Below are 19,580 nucleotides of genomic sequence, written 5' to 3'. Positions count from 1 at the left end.
CTGTCAGGATTATCCAGGGACAGTATTCTCTGTGACAAGGCACATGGCAATGTGAAAAACTAGATTATCCTTTCCATTCCTCCTTGATGTTTCCACGAATCACATATTCATTGGATCCCTCTGCTGCTTTTCCCAAGAGGAGTATTTTAGTGTGAGGAGGGTGAAAATAAGAGGAGGGTGAGATTTGTCATCATGCAGACAAAAAACTCTGGAGTGTGCTATTTATGGCACACATCTACCTCCTCACTGACCTTACTTTCTTTTCACATTTATATATCCATTAGAATTTATTAACTATGAATACATTAGGCTCCAGGTGCATAACATAGTGTCTAGAAAATGTATTTTAATAAAATATCCCAACAGCATGTCCAGATAATGCCTGCAATGTCCCCATATGTCTCACTACACAGATCACACAACTTAGTATGTCCTGGTAATAAATGAGCTGCAATGGTGTCATCAGCTACACTCATTACCATTTAAGATAGGACAAAAAGGCAAGCTCCTATTAAGTGTTTTTGGGTTTCTAACTGTTCTATTTGATACTTAAGAGCAAAATATTTTAATTAAGGGTGTTGTTTTTCCATTATGGAAATAATTTTGAAGCAACTTTCCTCCTGGTTGCTTAAGCAGGTTCATTACAATGCAAAGCAATTTACCCAGCTGGACAGGTCTGCAGGTGGCCAGAAACCCATTAGAGAGGTATCTACCTACTACAGGGGAAACTAATATTCAGGAGACAGGAAATCTCACAGGGACTTCGATTTTGCCAGGCATTAACACAGCTGACTGGGTAGCAGGTGGCTGGAAGCATAAATTTCCCTGTAACTTATTTATTAGGTCTCCCTTGCCTCCCTTCTTCTAGAATTATGATATGCTCTTGGCATTGATAAACCCCAGCAAGGGCACACTGTAAAGATACAAGTAGCAAAGTCTTGATAAATATTTTTTATCTATTTGACCTGAGGTATTTGAGACAAACTGGAGTCTTTTTCTTTTCTTTTCTGAGGAGAAAATAAAATATTCCTATGATGCAAACCTCCCCATTTAGAAATAATTTATAACTGCCTGTCTTCCTGAACAGAATAAGAGTCAAAGAGGAATTAGATTCTTCTGTCACAGCTCCAAACCTCCTTTCAGCCAACTCTCTGCTTGGAAAGCTTTCCATCAGCTTTTTTTCCCTACAGTATAATCTGGTTTTCCTCTCTGTTTTTTTCCCCTCTCCATATTTCCGTGATGTTTTCTCTCCCACTAAAGTTTTAGTCCCTCTGCTCATTCCTGTGGAAACTATTTGAGCTGCAAAGTTTGGTTTTTACCTATCACATGCCTGTTTACTGTTTGTGTTTCAGTTACCTGGTGTCCCCAAGGAGCTCCTCTGAAGTTCATGCTGCTGTGGAAGGCTCATCGTCACACTCACCAGCTCTAAAGAGGTTTACTTCTGTGTAAACCAGAACACAGAAAAGATGAACATTTTCCATTCATTCTGGCAGGAAAAGCATAGAAAAGTCTCTCATGAGTGCTTTGGGAGTAGTTACTCAAATTCCCTAGAACATTCTGAAAATTTCAGCATTGATCCACGAAAGCCAAGGTCTGTATGACTGCACTGCTTCACTTACAGAGCAGCTTGAGCAGCAGCACTCACAACACCTTCAGATACACAGCACACTCACCTGTTCTGCTACAGCAAAGCAGAAACTTGCATTTAGATTTTTTTTATATTCCCTCTCCAGCCCTGTGACCACATGTGCCACTTGTGGATGGCTGTGGATCTGTGCAGATGTTATGGAGCTGCCTCTGTCCTCCTTGCTCCATGTGCCACATGTCCCTTGTCACAGTCTGACACACCACTAATTCCTGTACTGCAGAAAGATGCCCTGGAGGGGCACAGGAGTACATGGAGAGCCATGGTATCCACCTTTCAAGACCAAAACTTTTTGGAAAAACATTGCCTTATGCATACTGAAGAAATAATTCTCCCTGCTAACACCCACACAGGTTTTCCTGGAACTCACAGTCTCCAAGTAAGCAACAGATCCAGAAAGTTGATATAGTTACTGTAAGTGGTTTGGAGAATGGAAGTAGGTCTTACATCTGCTTCTAAGAAATTTCATTAATAAATAAACATATCCATAAATATTCTGAATAAAACAGGGGCAAGAAAGACATACATTTCATCCACTTAGCAGCAGGAAAGCAAGAAAGGATTTCTTTTCACAGGCTCTTCCTGTAAATTATATGGGAGACTTGCATAAATCTTCCAGTTTAGCCATACACTGTGTTTTCCTGGTAAAATATTCACATACAATTAAGTATGCACTGGGCAGACAGGAGCAGAGACCGTGGAGATGTAGGAGTCTGTCACAGAAACAGACTCCTCCTCACAATACAAATTACAAAAGTCTCTAAAGTGGCCAATGTGAATTGAATCTATTCAAAACTGGCTTTAACATATTGTCATTCCCTTTGTCCTTTCTCCCAAATCATTCCAACTTTTCTCTGTCAAAGCTGGCATACAGAAAACAAATCACTACAGTACCACACACCATTACTAGACAAATCCTGCTGGCTTCATTCACACACATCTCATCCCAATGACAGTCTAAGGCCTTTAACAAAAGGCTTTAAATAATAAACTCAACCACAAATATACCACCATTCAATAAATTCATATTAGACATTCAGACACCATGCCAATAAGAGGTTAGATGGCTAGAGAGATCCACTCTTAAAGCCACTTGAAAGACAATTACAAAGGAAAAGCTTTCAGCTGTGTTTTCCCTTTATAAAAGAAAGTAATGCACTGTTCCCTCGACACCTTCCAGTCTTGCCTTCCTTCCCAGTGAGAGAGAAGGATCCCTTTGCAATCTCTTGACCCCAAAGAAAGCATCTGCATCAACCTCAGGATTCCTGGGTTTGGCCCAGCATTTCTTTGTTGGTGTCCTGGACTTTTGTGGTAAAACCACCAGCCCGGGGGGTGTAGAAGTTTCTTAGGAATTACCCTTCCACCCACATACCTGCCTATGAGCAGTCCTGATCAGCTCCAAGGTAAGCAAATGCCATCACATCCTTCACAACAAGTGGGCACCTACCCTGAAAAAAACAAATGCAGTTAATTCCAAATCATCAAGACACCAATTCCAAATGGAACCAGGCATCAGGCACATCAGATACACCCAAAGAAATAGTGTTTGATGTTGGCTGGTCCCAAAGCACTTTATTCCACATACAGGAGCCATACATCAACCTACATAAGAGAGTAACTCCCTATTTAACAAAGGAAAAAGCATTTCATTCACATTCTCTACACAGGTCTGCAGAGGTTCTCAGTCCCCACAGTGACTGCAGAATCCTTGCACCCAATTTCAGCAGTGTGAATTCCCCCTGCCTAGACTAAACACTCATGGTTTTTCACTGCCTAAGTAATGATGGTAGGGATCAAAATCTGGCTTAATACCACATAAAAGCCCTTAGAGGTGAATCATTCCCCAAAATGTTTTCAGTTTAATTTCCTGGTAGGAAAAGTGACTGCTCATGATGACCCTTTGTAGAGTGAAGTGGTTGCAGGCTATGTATTTTACTTGTTTCTTCTCTAATATTTGGTCTTAATTTTTCTACATCTTTCTATGTTTCCCCTCCCCCCTTTGTATTTAGGGACAGAATATTGTATTGTATTGTATTTAGGCACAGAAGTATTGTTTACTATCTCATTAAGCTCATCTGAGAACAATCACAAGCTCCATTAGACCACACTGGCAATATATGTCTTTAATTATTTTTTCATAGAAAATTCTCACACTAGAGTAGAGTAATAGAGTGATTGTGACATCTTGCTACAAATTCTTACATGGGAGTGTGTGCAGTGGGAACAGGGCCTGGGGAGGGCTGATGGAGAGGCAGGAGAAGGCAGAACTGTTCTTTGGGGTTCTCTGAGGAGAAGAATCCTGGTGAAATATTTCCATATGCTACACATTCTAAAAGTACTTCCATCTTTAATGTCATATGGCCAGAATTACAGATCCATCATGCACTAAAAATTAAATCAGGTTACTAGTCACTTGTTGAGATGATAGTCATACTGTTATTAAAATTTTTAAGCAATTTTTATCTGATAGATTTTCATAATACTTGATCTGTAAGCCATATTCTGGTATTCCTGTATTTGCTGTTCAACCTACCTTACAGCACAGTAAAAAGTCCCACCATCTGGCAGAACAATCAAAACCTTGGAAATTAGAACATAATTCTAAGCTTTCTTGGTATATTTTTTTGGCAAAGCCTTTGTCCCAGAGTATGAATTCTCCTTACAAGATAGAAAATATTTCCTATCCTAATAGAAGATATTTACAGCCAGAAAAACTTTGGTACAAAGTGTCTCTTTTTACCAACTCCTGCTGCTTCTAAAAGCAGGGGGAAATAGGCCTCAACATCCTTAATGTTCTTGGCTTTCACTTCATCAAGGCTCTTCTGTTGAAACATTCAATACTGTCGATAGGAGAATTCTTCTGCTGGCAAGACAGTTTTCCTCTTTCAAGGGATCATAAAATAACATTTTGCATTTATTCAAATCCTACATAGTAGAGGTTATTCTACTGCCAAGGTTGTCAAGGTCTAAATCTTGGCCTCCCTTTTCCATCTCCAGGATATTTGCCATTACTTCATCTCCAAAGAACTATTTCTTTTTCTCCCACCTCCCCTAAACACACCTAAAGAAAAGCCTTGAATCCTCCAATAAGTCAGTTTAAGAGCACACAAGCAGCCTGTGAATGCTCCCCAGAGAAGCCAGCAGGGTCTGTGTGAAGGCTCCAGCTGGGATGAGGACAGCCACAGCTGGTTTTGCTGCAGGCAAGAGGCTGCTGCCCATGGAGGGGTAGGGCAGCTTTGCAGGGGTCTGAGAAAAGCTCTGTGGAAAGCTCTTTAGCCCTTCAGCTTCCTCAGAGTTTCATTTTTCAAACCACCTGGCTAGGGGCTGTGAATTGGCAGGCACTACTGACCTGCTGGCAATTTAATGAGACCCATTGTTTCAGTTCCAGGCTCCACTTCTTTAAAACAAATAGCTGGTGCACAGCAAGTGTATAAATACACACAGAACTCCAGAAATTTCCAGCCTTGCAATTCCATTGTTCTGCTGTGATCTCTGGCTCTCAGGGGCCTTTAGCCCTTGTCAGTAAAATCCTGATGGTGAGGAACAGATAACTTAATTACCTTGAAATTGAAGTTTCAGCCTCAGTGTTACCTAGCAATGCGTGCATCGAAAGCATTATGTTTTAAAAGCCATCTGAAAGCATGGGAAGCTTGCCAGCTATTCAAGTATTGTCATAGTTCTGACTTTCTCCAGCTCCCCTGTTAGGCACTCAGAAGTGAGACCAGCCTTCCAAGGAAGAAAGACAGCTGGAATAAAGACAACTCCATTCATGTATCCTGAAAACTTTCAAAGCAAAGGGTTGTACTTGGCTTCAGTGTTGCCATGTGGGTGCCCTGGCATCTCACTGGGGAAGAAGTGCCCCTCTCCACTCTCTGCTGCCTGGAGGAGGCAGGTTCCTATTGAATCAGCTCATCAGGAGCCCTACAACCACAGCTTTTTAACAGGAAGTTTTGTCAGGGTGTTCTGACAAAGCCCACAAAGATTGCCACAGTGACTATACTGTGTTTGCTGTGGATTTCTGCCTCCTGGTCCTCACTGTGAAAGCTTGATTTCAAGGTAAAGGGAAGCCCAGGAAGCCATGAGAGATTCACCCTGATTCATTTTTTCACCATCACTTCTTAGATTACCTGTCTGTCCAGGCCTGTTACCTCTCTTCAAACAAAACCCTGATCATGGACAGAGGGCTGGCTGTCATCCTGGCTGAGGTGCTCCACTCACTGCTTGGTTTTTTATGCTTTTGCTCTGTCCCACCACAGCTTTTACAGACTTTGGGGCAGGACCTGTCATTTCATGCTGGAGCTGCTCTCACAGTCACTGGTCCAAGATGAAGGCTGCTAAGCTCTACCATGACTAAAATAAATAAATTATACTTTGGGCAGTCTTTGTCCCACTTCACGTTACAGATCTCAGAAGATCTTCACCACATGATTTTATCTGTGCATGTTTGTCCAACAGAGAGACTTGTCACACAAATTTGACTGGCAACTATAACTCATTCTCAGAGATTTAGTGTTCTTTGCCTTGGAAAAGTTCTACATTTTAATACTGTCTTCTCTGGAAGCATCTTCAGAGCTGGACAGAATAAAATAGGAAATTAAGGAACACTGAGATCAAGCAATGTGGAAGGTCAGAGGAGAGTGTAAATAACCTCATAAACATTTACCTCTCCCAGCCTATCCCAGGATGGAGCAGCTCCCCTCTTCAAAGTGATGCAAAGCTCCTCTGCACAACCTTCTTGCCATTCTCCCTTCCTTCCACTGCTGCTAACAATCCTATAGCTGCTGCCTTAAAGAATCTGCTCATTTGAGCTAAAGCCCTGTGTTTGTACTGAAACACAGAAGTAGCTCATTAAACTCCTCTTAGATAAATTGTTTAGACTAAGTAATTCTCTTCTTTCCTCCCCTTACGTGTCCAGCCTATTGTTTATAGCTAACATTCCAGGCTGTGTGTGATGAAAATGCTGATGTGTTTCCTGAGTTACAGACTCAAGCTTTATCTCATCTTTCATTTAGGAAACTGGCTGCATTATCATTTTATACTGTTGTGTGCAATGTTTATTTTTCCCCCATTATTAACATTGTATAGGAGGAAGTGCCCAGCCCCATCAGCTGGTAGCTGTATTGTGCATACCATACACAAGCACACACAAAATAAAAGGGAATACATAGTGTAAAAGTTAGGAGAAATTTGTGAGCACACACAGATCACAAATTCTCTGTGCTATTGGGGACAGCCTCTGGGTGACAGTGTCCATGTGCATTTTTATCCTTCAGCAGCAGTTTGCTGGTATCCTCTGCAATCTTTAAGTTCCATTTTTCAATCAAAATCCACAGGATGTGACCAAAAAAAAAAAACCTCCTGCCCTTGGTATAGGCTTAAAAATGATCATCTATTTCCTCCTAGAAATAACTCCTTCCCAGGTTTTCCTCTGTTTGAATTCCAGGGGAGGCATCACTAAGCAGTGACTCAATGGATCATGGAGGCAGCAAAGGCAAACCTCTGCAAAGGTTGCATGTGAATCTCTGACTAGATGTTCTGGTCAATAACAAACTAACTGGAAAAGTCTGAGACAAACCCATGATTTACAGAAGTTATATTTAAGAGAAAAAGAATCCTGAATTTCTGATAGGATTTTGACTTAAGTCCAAAGAATGCACAAGTGGTTAGTAAAAACAGGCACATGCTTATTCATTTGTCTACAAGAGATATCTCTTGGTCTAGTTCAAGTGCATTGATTTTTTTAATCAATTTTTGCAAAGCCTGTTTAACTTTTTTTGCTTTTACAACTGAAAGCAGTAAGTACTGTGAGAAAAAGAAGTGTTTATTTTAATATTAAAAAGAGGAAGAACAAGAGGTTGTAGGGGCCAAAAGCAACAGAATTAAAAGATAACATCACTGTGAAGGTATAAAATTGCCTATTTTGGGCTTTGTACTGCATATGAGGACAGCTTCTAAATCTGCAACATTCACACATGTGATCATCACCACAATTATTTTCAGTTGCTGTTTTTATCAACTGGGCTTATTGCATACACACAGTGGATTGTTCTGGATTTCTGAAGGATCCCAAAAATAAGATTATCATACTCTCTTAATGTCAGACAGTTCAACTCTTCCTAGAGATTTTATCAAGTACTCTTGTTGAACCAATTTTTTTTTCATAATAGTAAGCATTCTAATAATAAGCATATTCCTTCTGAATTTCACCTAGAGCCATAGAATACCCAGAAAAATAGCCTTCTACAGTTGTTTATGCTTATCTTTATTTATAAAGAATTATCTCTCCAAAATAACTTGCATTTACTTAAACTGGAACAAAGGATCCTGACAAAAATAAGTCCTGACAAAATCCAGCTGGAACCTAGACTTGCTGCTCAGGTTTGCTTCCTTCCCTCCCCACACCCAGAAGTATTTTTTTCTCTAATTCAAATGGTTTCAATTCAATTTAATATTCTCTTTCTCAACACCTCACTTCCTCATTAATTCCCAGAGCAATGTGTGGTTTCAAATGTTTGCCCTGTGGTCATCCACAAAGCTCACACAAGCAGTGCCAGAGCTACACAACAATCTCCATGGATTAGTTGTCAGAGACTTGGGCTGGGTGGATTCAATTTTCTGAATTTTCACAGACTTTTCATAATAACCTTGGCAAGGTTCAAATCACCTTGGAGTTGTTGCCTTTCCAGCAAGTTTCTCAGCTCTCCAGACATACTTTTTTTACACCACTTAAAATTAGTCACTTGCTAGAACACCCATCTCAAAGAATTCGGTGTGGTTATTTTGGGATCAATAAAAACAGGCGTACTGGAAGAGTGACAGACTAAACCAAAATAGTTTAGAGATGAAGAGTGTAAACTGCTTTTCTCATTCTGAGCATGGTGTCTCCTGCAGGGGCCCATGCAGCACCAAAACAGGCTCTGAGTCTGTGTTAGACTAACACCATATCCAGCTGCAGCACAGGGACACTCTGGCCGTTTGCTTTAAGCCAAATTTCTCCTCTTCCCTTTCAGGGAGTGTCACAGCATTGATGTGCTGTACTCCAGTGCACTCTGGTTGTGATCTAGTGCCTGTTATACCCTAGTGCAAGGTGCAGGTGATGTTTAAACTGTGATATCCATCTATAATCTGACATTTCTGACACAGAGCTATTTCAGTGCTGTCCCCTCCACGGTTCTCTTCCCTCCATCCCTTTTCCAGCCCTGCAGCCAGCAGCACGGAGGGTCTGCCTCCTGCCTGCCAGCATCCTGCAGGGCAGGCAGGACTGCGATGGTCCTCCAGGGGCAGGATGTGGGACACCCTCCCCTGCAACCAGGCGAACCTGCTCTGGAATCTGCTTCATCTGAGGAACACTAGATGGCACACAACAACCACTGTATTGCTGCTTTTTCAGTTTGAAAGCCAAAAATTTGTTTCAAAGCATCAGCCTGGAACTGGCTAAAAGGATGGCAAAACATGAGCCTAAGTACTCTATTAAATCCCGCTGGGCAGATGACCTTTCCAATAAAATTTCACCCCTCTTACTCTGACAGAGTTATTTTTCTATTTATAACTCAGCCTAACTTGGCAGCCTCAGAAAGTAAACAGATACTTTATTTAGTGGCTTGTTGACAGGCAAGGGGATGCTCATTTTGGTGCAATGTGAAATAACAGAGTGGCATGCAAAGCAAAGTCCACTTGGCCCAGCAGCCTCCACAGTTCAAAATATAACTGCTGGGGCAGGATTCAAGTGATGTAATTATCTATCATAGGGATTCTATTAAAGGTCTGTGCTTCACTTTGAAAGTAAAATCAAGTACTAACTTTCACTCTTTACATAGCTGTAAGTATTTTTTTCCATGTCCCAAGAGACCTAGAAGCCTAGAAACAGAAATTTTGCTATTACAACTTTATAGGTTTTATCGGATCTGTGCTTTCCATGGGCCTTTAAATGGTAATGGGTAGTGAGTGTTTTAATTCTGAGGGGGTGGGAAAACCAAAGAAAAGCATTTACAGGACAAATCTTCACACTTCATTTCTAAAATATTGAAGCAATCAGTTCCTGATGCTACTTCACAGATTCAACAAGCCTAAAGTGATAAAGGGTCTGGAGCACACCTTATCAGGAGTGGCTGAGGGAGCTGGAGGTGTTTAGCCTGGAGAAAAGGAGGCTCATAGGGGACCTTACCAATCTCTGCAACTGCCTTAAAAGAGAGTGTAGCCAGGTTGGGGTTGGCCTCTTTTTCCAAGAAGCAAGTGATAGGACACGAGGAAATGGCCTCAATTTGTACCAATGACCTCAATTTGAATTTGAGGTTCAAACGAGATAATAGAAAAAATACTTTGAAAAGAATTATCAAGCATTGGAACAGGCTGCTGAGGGAAGTGGTTGAGTCACCATCCCTGGAGGTATTTACAAAATGCCTAGATGTGGCACTTAGGGACATGGTTTTGTGGTGGACTTGGCAGTGCTGGGTTAATGGCTGGACCTGATGACCTTAGAGGTCTTTCCCAATTTTCCTAAATGATTCTGTGATTCTATGACTCTAACTTCTGTGAATGTGTGACATTATTATTTAACAGAAAAAATGTGAACTTTCAATTTCCTGCCTACTGCTAGTAATTGGCACAGCTTCTTTGGAAAAGAGAACCATGTCCATGTTTACACAATCAGGGTTCCATCCTAAACCCACCAGACACCAGTTTACTGGCAGAAGGGTGTAAATCCTTCCTTGCCTGTATTAACTGGCTGGCATGGGGGTGGGAGGGGAGCCTTGACTCTGAAGGGAGCTAGGAAGAGACCTGGGGGTCCCCTAGGAGGGGACTTTTCTGAGAAAGCAACCTCAAGCTGTAGAATCTAGACCAGTGTACAACACCCACCAGGTTGAGAGATGACTCCTCTGGGGAGAAAGGACATTCAGTGCTAACCAGAGCCTCTGCCAGATATGACTGTTGGGGTTTTTTTCTACTTTCATTTCCGTTCATGTGTTTTTGCATGGTCTGCATTTCATGTGGGTTTTTTTCAAATTATGTAAATAAGTAGTTTTATTTGTTTTTAACTTGCTCCTGTTTGTGTCAAGAATAACTTCTGAGTAACTGGCTGAACTTTATGGTATTTCAGTCCTCCATGATGGCCATCCTGAAAAAACAGCATTCTGGATACCTCTCCTCTGCTTCTCCTCTTTGCCACACATAACAAGGGATGTTTCCACATAGTTTCAGGGACCAGTTTGAGGTGGAAAAATAAATGCCTTGGGAGAAGAATTTATGCCTGGAAGTATCATTAACCTATAAATTCTTCAGCATTAAGTAAAAAAGAGGGGAGGAAGAACAAATAAAACCATGGGCTTTTTAAGGGACGTGTAATAGTAACTACCGATATCTTATTTTTCAGTTTCAAGTTAAATTCCTGTCCTACCAAACATTCCAGCTAGTTTGAGCTCAGTAATATCTATTTTGAGGGTGCCATGGTAAGCAAACTGATGAAAAAAATTTAGAACTGTGTCAATCCACATTCTGGCTTAAAGGAAATACACTTCCAAAAATACTGGTGCAAAGCTGTGAGAGTGTGTTGACAGCTTGCTGTAAGAGCTGTATATATTTAATGGAAGCTTATAAGCAGTTCTCCCATTTTTTTGGTAAAGACATATTTTTTTTATGTTACTTGGAACTATAGTTGCAAATTTTGTATTTGTTGCTTGAAATGGTTTTTTACCATCATCACATCATTAATCACATCAAATTAATGAAGAGTGATAGCAAGCTTCCCAACAGCATGGGAATGCTTGAACACACCTGTCTCATACACAAGGACAGACAGTGAGAAGCAATTTCAGGCAGCAGAACCCTCTGCCTGGGACCAGTGGAACACTGATCCAGCTCTACCATTTTCAGAGCCACACTGATACCTGCACTTGATGTTGACCTGCTCCAGTCATACTGGACTGATGGGAAGTGATTCAGACATTATTTTCAAAGGCATTCCTTTATAAATGCATTGAGGTCTCAGAGCTAAATTCTTACCAGCCTGTCTGAAAATGCCCTTGGGGTTTAGCTGTAACACATACACACCTAAATATTTCTCACTGACATTCTATGGTAAATCTTGAAAATTTATAGTAGGAACTTAGTAGCATATATTTTAATAAAACTACAGAGAAATTGAATGTTAATATTTTTACTAACGTTTTTTTCTCTAAACATATGGTATTATTCTATTCTACATTTTGCTCTATCTGCTGTGCAAGAAAAAGTAAAAAATGTGAGTTGGTCACAGTCCAGAGGAAAAAAGAGCAGATTGGAAACAGCAGCAGTGTGATCTAGGCTGCACACTGGCAACAGACTTCAGGCTGTAAATTGCAAACAGTAAAAGAACATGCAAGAGCTGGTTGTGGTGGATTCCTCATCAGCTGAGGCTTTCAAGCACAAAGTGAAAAGCTCTCTGAAAGATATGCTTTATTCAAATAGGCATTTATGCAAGGCTTGTGTTATGTAGGAGATCATCTAGTTTGATCTCAAGGATCCCTTATGGCTTTACAGTCTATGAATAAAGAGCCTCTTTCACTGTAAGAGACTCAGTATTTCAGCTACTTTGGATCCAACGTGGTGTAAGCAGGACTGCTACAAAGCAGGAATTGTGTCAGATACTTCTAATGCTGTGAAGGCCCCTGCAGAACACAATGGGGGACAAGTGTGTGAAAGAAGTCCTTTCAGTGCCCCATCAGGTCAGTTGTTCGAGCACAAAGCTGGGCTGAGTAAAGAATTACAGTATCTCACTTCTCACATTATGAATCTCTTTCACTGACATATCCACAGACCCATTAAATTTGATATTATGGCCACACAAACATGAAGTCTTTGGTGATTGGTGAGAGGTATACAGGTCTTCTGTGTTGCCATTTTATGTGATCAGTATTGTTTGGAGGGAAAAAGCAATTCAGAACAGAATTAAACGTGGGTTATGAGAGAATCTTTCACATTCAATAGCTGATCAGAAAAGTGATTTGTTTTCTTTAAGGGCAAAATAGAAATACTGACAGGTTGTCCACTCTGAATTCCAAATTAGAGACAATTTGCCCCACTAATAGAAGCTATCAATAATAGGGTCTAGACAATGGAAGAACTGGGTTATAAAAAGGGATTACATCTGACAAACAAAGACACTTTGTTTCTTACCATAAAAAAGAAAACAATTTCATGGATATAATCTGCAACAACTTGATTTTAGGAAGCATTTGAAACAGTAACTACAATGTCTTAAATGGTATTTGGCTTTAAGGAACCCCAGAAGCTCGACTGTGACTTCTGATGTGCAGAAATGCATAAACAAGCTCTTCCCCATCTACTTCAGATATTACAAGGAACACAACCATGACACCACAGAGCTCATCTCCAGCTAACCACAGAGCCTTCCCAGCCTTGCTAGACACCTACTGCTAACCTTTCCATGTTTCACTTGGCCACTGCTATAGAGCCATCAGTAACTAAACTAATTTCTGCTGGAAGCCAGCTCAGATCATTATTCATTTAACACTAGTTACAGCAGTAAGCAAAAGACAGACATACTCAGAGTAGCTGGTGATGAAAACCAAAATAGTTCTGAACAAAATAATTGTGAGCTGAAAGAAAGAACAGTACGTGTCCAACAGGAAAATTGTTATAAATCTTACTTAAAAGATTTGTTAAAGATTTAGAAGAAGGATAAACACCACATTTTGAAAGGAAATTATGCTGCTTTTAAACGAGTTGCATATCCACAGCTCATATAAAACACCAGCTATTTCTGGAATGTAAAAAATATTTCAAGCAGAAATATTTACTCTCACAATCCACTCTCAGAACTCAAGTTCTTGTCTTGTTTACTGGTGTAAACTTCAGTTCAAAGTCCCTCAAAAATAAGCATATTATACACATCCTTTTTGGTGTAGGCTAGCTTCATGGGGGTTTGTGTTTCTGCTGTTTATTAACCATAGGGATAAAGGCCAAAGTCCTCAGTGCAGCAAGGCAGAAGCTAGGAAGAAGCAGAAGAGGAAAGGTCCAGTTCAGACTGGATTTTAAGCATGTACATTCTTTCTCTCTTCACCACATTGTTTTGCCTCTTTCCAAGAGTGCCACACCATTCCAGGAGTAAGAACTTCTTTTTTGTTTCTGCATCCTCATTTCCTGCTGCTTCCATCCTCTAAGGCTCCTTTAGGATTTTTAGAATTTTTCCATTCAGGCTGGGAGAATGCACTGAATGAACAGATGATGGAGGAACTGATGTGCAAGAAAAATAGAGAAGGAAGCAAGAGAGAAAGAGATGTGAAGATATGGAAAGAAGGAAGAAAACATGTCCCTCTGTATGCAGAGGCTCTAAGGTAGGTTTAATGAGTAACTAAGGAGTACAACTGTGAGTGCAGGTCTTGAGAAAACTTCATTAGATACAATTTCATGTCTTAAAAATAGACAATTTTATGGTGTGGTTGCATTTCCAACTCTGTGTGCATTTCTGATCCCTCAGCAAAAAAAAATTAATGCCTAATGTACTAAAATTCATGTAACACTGCCTCAGAAAGCAGTACAGAGATTGCTACTGATCTCATACCTTCATCTCAACAGTGAAGACTTCATATAATTTCAAATATGTTCCCTAAGTAAGTTAAAGGGTAGAGATATTCCAGTTACAATTTCTAAAAATAGAAAGCCAATATTTTTTGTACATGAGAAAATAAATGCCCCAAACTAAAATAAAGTGCCCCCAAGCAGTTTTCTGTACAGCTTCTGTACATGAGTGCCATAACAAGACAACAAACTTAGGTTTGGGGCTTGTTTTGCATTCTTCTGTAATCATCTGGTTTGCAGAAGCTTCTCATTTTCCTAGAAAGGGACTTAGAGGCCAAGCCACAAACACGTTCAAGAGCCAACCATTTTCAGTTACTTAAAAAAATTAAGGGAAAGGGCAGTTTCTTCTCTGCTCACAGATCAGATTAGTCAGACAGACAAGTCCATTCTAGTATCATGTAAGGATGTCTGAACATGCACCAGCAGCTCGTGTACCTGATCCTGGGCTGGGGAGAGCTCTGAAACTGTGACCTCTCTTTTACAGCAAAGAGGCATCTCTGCCACTTTTAGAACAGGACAGAGACATCCAATGAGGAAGGTGAAGCACATGGGTGATTTTCATCAGCAATTAAGTCTCCCAGAGCTCCAGATCAAGCAGCTGAACACCCAGGATGGTGCTACCTGCACACGCAGTGGGTACAAGCTGAAGCTGGGTCTCTTCACACAGATCTTACTCTGCAGCCAGATCTGTGGCTCTGCAGAGCCTTCCAGGCACTGGAATTCCACATCCCTATGTCCCCAGGGTTCATCTCTACCCAGCTGAAGATCAGAGCTTTAATCTGCAATTCTCTCAGGGCATTTGTGAGCCTTTCCCTTTAGTCTTATTTCCTGTCTGTAGATTGACATCATGTGAATGACACCAATAACAAATTTTTCTTCCTAGAGAACTTCAAGCATGACTCTGGGGTCACCTTTTCCATCCTTCTACTGTGTGTTTTTATCCACAGAATCCCAGAGGACTTTATAAATCATGAGACAAAAGGGTTTTATTTCTGGAGCCTTGTCCACAAAGCAGTAAACCTTGGAGTCTTTTTCCTTGTACTTGTCCAAAAAGACATTTTTGATCTGGTTTTAGTTATTCTTGAGTCTAGGATAAGGTCTTGGATACTCCTAACAAATTCCTCTCTTTCCTTGATTTTAGTGTCCTTTGAATACTTGTAGAGGTTTGCCAACCAAATTCTGCATATTTAGATTGTTTAATTTTCTTAATATAGATTGGAAAAAAAAACCTCATCCAAAAGGCAGAAATTTATTCAGAAAATTAAGTGCCTATAAAAATGTGCAGAGGGGAGAAATCTGTCTGTGTCTGTGCCCTCATAGACAAAGGCTCCAAAATCAGCTGATGTCATGGTAAGGAGCAGAAAATGTATCTGGAAGCAAGTCTACAGGAAGAGGGAATACTTTATGGCTCAATAGCAGAAGAGGCTTCAGTAAGACTTGAACACTATAAAAGTAAGAATGATCATAGCACAGCCACTTGTTCTATTTTGTGTCTCCAGCAATGATGAAGAGCCTTGGGAAGAACCAGACCAAGCAGGCACTGTCAATTCCCTAAAAGTGCTGCTCCAGAGCCATTTGGCCCAGGTCACAGCTCCTGCTCCTACTCCTGCCAGGGAAAGGATGCTAGCAAGTTCCAGCACGCTGATACCTGCATCACAAATGTTATGAAAGGTCAGAAAGGTGAAACTCTGTTTACAAGCACCATTAAAATTATTATTTAAGCTAAAACTAGTCCAAGGACACACTAAAAGATAGTATCTCCTATCTCCACATTTGGTGCCATAGCCAAAGATAAGACAGAGCTATTTATAAGACCACTCCTGCAACCCAGCTTTGTCCAAAAACTCTGCATTGTTGAATGTGAAGTGGTGTGTCTGGAATATCTCTTGCTTGGCAGCCTTCAGCAGAGTGGGAGTTTCTGAGGAAGTGCAGTGGGTGTGGGCTGGACAGCACCAGAGGCAGCAGAACTTTACAGCCCTGTGGTCAGGTACAGCTCTGAGCTGGGAGACAGGCAGGTCCACCAACTTCTGGCTCACAAAAATGCTTTCATATTAAGCTGGGGGGAAAAAAAAAGCTGCTTTTTTTTTTTTTTTAATGCATTTTTTTAATATAGATGTATTGCAAATAGAAAGTCTTCTTTTTAATAAATTGCAGTAAACTCCATTGGTGCTCAGGCCTGAGGTCCATCTCTCCATTACTGGACTCAATTTAATGCAGCAATGAAGAACAATAGTAGAGTTTCAGGTCTGTTGGCACTATTTCAATTTTCTTTCATAGTTTTATTAGAAAACTATGGGAGAAACATCTTTCCTTTCTTCTTGCTCTAGAAAACAAGAGATGGGAAGACAGTGCATGCCAGCCATGCCTTTTTCCTACTCTCCAGTGGAAGATTAGTGTCTTTGTATACTAAACTCAAGTACTTTTAATTATCTTCAAAAAGTTGCTGCCTTTTTTTCGTAATTATTTGTGTGTTACAAAGTCTGATCTGTTCTAATGAAATCCCGTTTTAAAAATATTTTGGCAATATTTAGTGGGGGAAAAAAATCATAATATAACCACTCTTTTAACAGTTTTAAAACAAGACAATTCCAGATGAAGCAACACTGCCCTGCCTTGCAGAATCATTACCCAGAGGAAAAGCACACCACACCTATTGTACAGTTTCTGTCTTCAGAAGCCTCTGCCAGGACTTCAGGGTGTTATTTTCTCTCACTGTCTATAGAACTGAGGAATATAAAAAATAAGAAACTAGTTCTATGTTATGAAAATGGAAACTCAAAACAAAATGTAAAACAGCATAATGTATTTAAGATAGAAGAAAAAAATCAAGCTTGTCATATGAAATAGAATTGTTCTAAAGCACTCACATTTCCCTTTTTTTTTTTTTTTTTTTTTTTTAATATAGATATTATATTAAAGACATACTCTAAGATACCAAACCTTACAGGGAACTCTACATTTTGGAGCTCAGAATAAAATGAGCCCATCATTTGCAAAAAGAGCTGCACAGGATATCTTGCAAAAATCAAAACCATGCTTGATTTTGACTATTTTCCCTTTTAAGTGTTGCAATTTAAGTGAGTCTATGAGACCAATGAACTCTAGATTAACAGGTTTTATCAAACTATTGCAACCAAATTGGTCATTACTAATGGTCATCCTTTCTGGATAAAGTTCATGGAATTCTAAAAGACCTAACAAAAATTGTCCACACAGTAGAAATGAGAAGGAAAAGACTTGGAAGTCTGTCAGGGAGGAAACCACAAGATTTACACTTTAATAGATCCACTGGTTACAATGGAGATGTGGATGAGGACAACAGCTGGAAACGGAGCTGACAACCCCACAGTTTCCATGGAGTTTCCACCACATTCCATTATTTATTCAGAAGCTATTTTCCAGGAAAACAGCCAGCCAGCTCACAAAAGTGATAATTTTCAAAGGATGGTGGAACAACAGAATAAGCAAGCCACAGAGAACAGGTGGCCAAGCTTTTCTTTTGGGTTACCCAATTTGCATGTTTGTATAATAATATCAAGTGGGTGGTAGTATATCAGAAAGTAGTATATATGCACTATCTCAATTTTGCACAGCCAAATTAAATTTTTATACCACTGGCTCATTTTTTTTCAGCCCAGTTAACATGGAAACATGAAAGGTTTTTCATCACATCACTAGAACCAGGTGTTTCTATATGTGCCCCATAGTGTTTGGGCCCCATTAGTGGATCTCTAGCAAATGCAGAAAGAGATGAGACATGAATATTTTTGGTTGCCTGAGGAATACTTTTAACAGAAGAATGCATTTTGAACTGGATTTGGCCAGCAGCACCAGTAGCCAAAAGTACTGCAGCAGCTGAGCATCTGGAAAAACACTCAAGGACAAGCACAATGTTCAGAGCAGCAGCAAGGCTGCCAGCAGCAGCCTGGGATGAGGGTTTGTGGGGAGACTGACCTGGGGTGGGGACTTGGGGCACCAGTAGAAAAAGGGTTGTGAAACAAAAAGCTTTGGCAGTTACCATGGGACATTTCCTTGCTGAGACAACTCAAACCAGGGGCCTAATATGGAGCAAATGGCATTAGCCCAGGGCTGCTGGGCCATGCCAGCAGCACACCATTGCTCAGGCTGTCAGGAACAGGGTGCAGCAACTGCAAGAACTGCAGTGTCCATGCCCAAACACCCCACAGGAGAAGGGAAGAGCAGTTCAGTTGCACAATAAATTTTGATATCAAACTGAAATGTTACCATAGCTCATTTAAAAGCAAAGAAGCCATAAAGATAGAAGTTCTTAGCAGAAGAGGCTTCACTGGCTTCTCATGAACTCATGTGCTCACTAAGGTTCATGTTTTCCTTAGAAAAATCATGAGCAGCAGTGGCATCTCAGGGTCATACAGCAGCATAAGTTAGAGCAATCATCTGTCCAAAATAAAGACTGACAAATCTCAATTATTTCTAGAACAAATAGGTACACCAGTAGGGGTATGAAACATGGGAACTTAAATGCTGATATGCAACTTGTTACTCTTCTCAGAGAATATTGTAATAACACTGCTAAAGAGATCAAAAGCAGAACTACTTTTGTCCTGAATTTAGCCCATACAATTTAGTCTACAAAGTTTTAAGAAATCAGTAAATAGGTACTTCATCTAGTTGAGTTATTTAAATGTTCTGAATCAGTATGAAAACCAGACAGTATAGAGAGTTACCACTCTGACACAGTTTAGAAAAAGATTTTTAGTGCAAAAGAGAAAAACCTTTATAAATCACATACATAAATACATAGGTATGTGTATCTATGTGTATGCATATATATGAACAGACATAAATAGATCAAGATTCAGATTCCACTTGCACTTAATCCACTTCTTTTTCCTCATTTCAAGAAATGTAATCACATGAATTTTTGTTTTTTATTTACCAGTTCTGGGAAGAAAGGAAGATGATGGGGGTGACATCTAAACTTTAAGGTGCCAGACACCAGAATTCACATTCCTTCTCAGCCAGGAAAGCACTCTGTATCATTCAGGGGACACTCTATCACTGGATATAAGCTTAAGGATATGAAACCCTGAATACCACGTGAGAGTGCCATGTGAGAAAACTGTCAATAAACTCCTATATGAAATTAACTGCATATTGTGTAGTTGGTGGATGAGATCACCTCTGTCATACAGCAACACATTTAATACAACCATGCTGGAATTTTCTTTTAGACATAAATTATCTCATAACTGAGTATTTCTTTTACTAGGTGATTCAATGACTGCTATGAGAAGAAAAAATTATAATTATAATAATTTTTAAACTAGCCCACTTTTCTGTATCCCAGGAAAAAAGCTTATTTCCAGAAATGCCACAG

At 40.1% G+C, this 19,580-nt stretch overlaps 1 long non-coding RNA gene across 3 annotated transcripts; it reads left to right on the top strand.

The window, feature by feature from the left end:
- The first annotated feature begins 13,642 nt into the window (after positions 1-13,642).
- On the top strand, positions 13,643-19,355 carry LOC130249172 (uncharacterized). 3 transcript variants are annotated; one of them, XR_008839749.1, is made up of 3 exons: positions 13,643-13,977; positions 14,706-15,892; positions 19,143-19,355. It is a non-coding gene; the product is annotated as an uncharacterized LOC130249172 (long non-coding RNA). The 3 variants fall into 3 exon arrangements; XR_008839750.1 differs by lacking the exon at positions 19,143-19,355 and adding an exon at positions 16,792-17,104; XR_008839748.1 differs by lacking the exon at positions 19,143-19,355 and having other exon boundaries at positions 14,706-15,022; positions 15,721-16,305.
- The last annotated feature ends 225 nt before the right edge of the window (positions 19,356-19,580 follow it).

This window comes from Oenanthe melanoleuca, chromosome 2, assembly GCF_029582105.1.
Source record: "Oenanthe melanoleuca isolate GR-GAL-2019-014 chromosome 2, OMel1.0, whole genome shotgun sequence".
Taxonomy (NCBI): domain Eukaryota; kingdom Metazoa; phylum Chordata; class Aves; order Passeriformes; family Muscicapidae; genus Oenanthe; species Oenanthe melanoleuca.
The sequence above is the reverse complement of the archived record's forward strand: the minus strand, read 5'-3'. Positions and strand labels throughout refer to the sequence as shown.